The following is a 2,742-nucleotide window of genomic DNA, read 5'->3' on the forward strand; positions in this document are numbered from 1 at the left end:
CACAGATCCAGGAACCTCGGTTACACGGCCACTAATATGAAATAAAACTTACCTGAACCCACTCCTGAATTTTGCCGGTTAAGAGAGATTTCCAGTTATTTAGGTGCCGGTAAAAAGATTTAGATTAGCAATGGAGAGGAGCAAGGAACAAAGACTGACAGGAAAAACTGTAACGGAACAATGGGTGATCTTTAAGGAGGAGATGTTCCAAGTACAATTTCAAAATGCACATCATCATAAAATACATTTCCTGATTCAATTACTTCTAGTCCAGATAATCAATTTTAATTTCACAAACAAATTATGCCCAGACTTTGTGATTTTACTAAGACAAAAGTAACAATTGCGTTTGGATGTGAGTCATTTATCCTCCCCTTCGAGCAATGTGTCTTCCATCGACTTCTGTTTTGAATATACCCAATGACTGAACCTCCACAGCCCTCTGGGGTAGAGAATTCCAAAGATTCACCACCCTCTGTGTGTGAAGAAATTTCCTCTCATCTCAGTCCTGAATGGCCTACCCTTTCTCCTGAGACTGTGGCCCCTGGTTCTAGACTCCCCAGCCAAGGGATACATTCTCCCAGCATCCACCCTATCAAGCCCTGTAATAATTTTGAATGCTTCAATGAGATCCCCTCTCATTCTTCTGAATTCAAGAGGATACGGGCCTAGTTTACTCAATCTCTTCTCATACGACAGTCCCGCCATCCCAGGAATCAATCTCGTGAACCTACGTTGCACTCCCTCTATGGCAAGTATATCCTTCCTTAGGTAAGGAGACCAAAATTGTACACAGTACTCCAGGTGTGGTCTCACCAAGACCCTATATAATTGAAGTAAGACTTCTTTACTCCTGTACTCAAATCCTCTTGTAATGAAGGCCAGCATACCATTTGCCTTCTTGTGACTTGCTGCATCTGCACATTCACTTTCAGTGACTCATGTACAAGGACACCCAGGTCCCTTTGAGCATCTGCATTCCCCAATCTTTCACCATTTAGGAAATACTCTGCCTTTCTGTTTTTTCCACCAAAGTGGATAACTTCACATTTATCCTCATTATAATCCATCTGCCATGTTCTCGCCCACTCACCAAACCTGTCGAGATCTCCTTGAAGCCTCTTCACATCCTCTTCGCAACTGACACTGCCACCTAGCTTTGTGTCATCTGCAAATTTGGAAATGTTACATTCAGTCCCTTCATCCAAATCATTGATATAGATTGTGAATAGCTGGGGCCCAAACACCGATCCTTGCGGTACCCCACTAGTCACAACCTACGATCCTGAAAAAGACCCATTTATCCCTACTCTTTGTTTTCTGTCTGTTAACCAATGCTCAATCCATGCTAGTATATTACCCCCAATTCCATGTGCCCTAATTTTGTTCACCACCCTCTTGTGTGGGACCTTATCGAAGGCCTTCTGAAAATCCAAATACACATCTACCAGTTCTCCTTTGTCTACTCCACTAGTTACATCCTCAAAAAACTCCAATAGGTTTGTCAAACAGGACTTCCCTTACATAAATCCATGTTGACTCTGCCCAATCTTACTATTAGTTTCTAAGTGCCCAGTTATTGCATCCTTTATAATAGATTCCAGCATTTTCCCAACTACTGATGTGAGTCTAACAGGTCTGTAGTTACCCGTTTTCTCTCTTCCCTCCTTTCTTAAATAGCAGCGTTACATTTGCTATCCTCCAATCTGCAGGAATCGTTCCATAATCTATAGAATTTTGGATGACAACCAATGTGTCCACTATCCCAATGGCCACCTCTTTCAAAACCCTAGGATGTAGGTCATCCAGTCCTTGAGATTTATCGACTTTTAGTCCCATTAATTTTGCCAGTACTGTTTTTTTACTAATAATTTTTTCTTTAAGTTCCTCATTCTCGCCACACCCTTCGTTTTCTTGTATTTCTGGGAGGTTTATTGTGTCTTCCTCCGTGAAGACAGAAATAAAGTTTTAATTTAATTTCTCTGCCATTTCCTCATTCCCCATTATAAATTCTCCCGTCTCTGACTGTATAGGACCTACATTTACCTTCGCCAGTCTTTTCCTTTTCACATACCTATAAAAGCTTTTACAATCCGTTTTTATGTTTTTCGTTAGTTTGTGCTCATATTCCATTTTCCCTTTCTTTATCAATTTCTTGGTCCCCCTTTGCTGATTTCTAAAAAGATCCCAATCCTCAGGCTGACCGCTTTTTCTGGCAACTTTATAAGCTGCCTCCTTTGACTTAATACTAGCTTTAATTTCTTTTGTTAGCCATAGTTGGATCACTTTTCCTTTTGGGTTTTTATGCCCTAGAGGAATATATGTTTGTTGCAAATTATGCATTATTTCCTTGAATGTTAGCCATTGTATGTCCACCTTCATACCTTTTAGTGTAGTCTCCCAATCTACCATGGCCAACTTGTCCCTCATACCCTTGTAGTTTCCTCTGTTTAGATTGAAGACTTTAGTTTCAGATTGGACTGCATCACTCTGAAATTTAATGTAAAATTCAATCATATTATGGTCACTTGTCCCTAAAGGCCTCTTTACCACAAGATTATTGATTAGCCCTTTCTCATTACGCAGTACCAGATCCAGAATAGCCTGTTCCCTGGTTGGTTCCTCCACATACTGATACAGGAAACCATCTTGCATGCATTCCAAGAATTCGTCCTCCACACCATTAGTGGTAATGTAGGAATGTCTAGTTCCTATCCAAAAGACTGAGGTCCACTCAGGCGA

This window comes from Somniosus microcephalus, chromosome 4, assembly GCF_052327205.1.
Source record: "Somniosus microcephalus isolate GS21.2 chromosome 4, FLI_Smic_1.0, whole genome shotgun sequence".
In the NCBI taxonomy this organism is placed as follows: domain Eukaryota; kingdom Metazoa; phylum Chordata; class Chondrichthyes; order Squaliformes; family Somniosidae; genus Somniosus; species Somniosus microcephalus.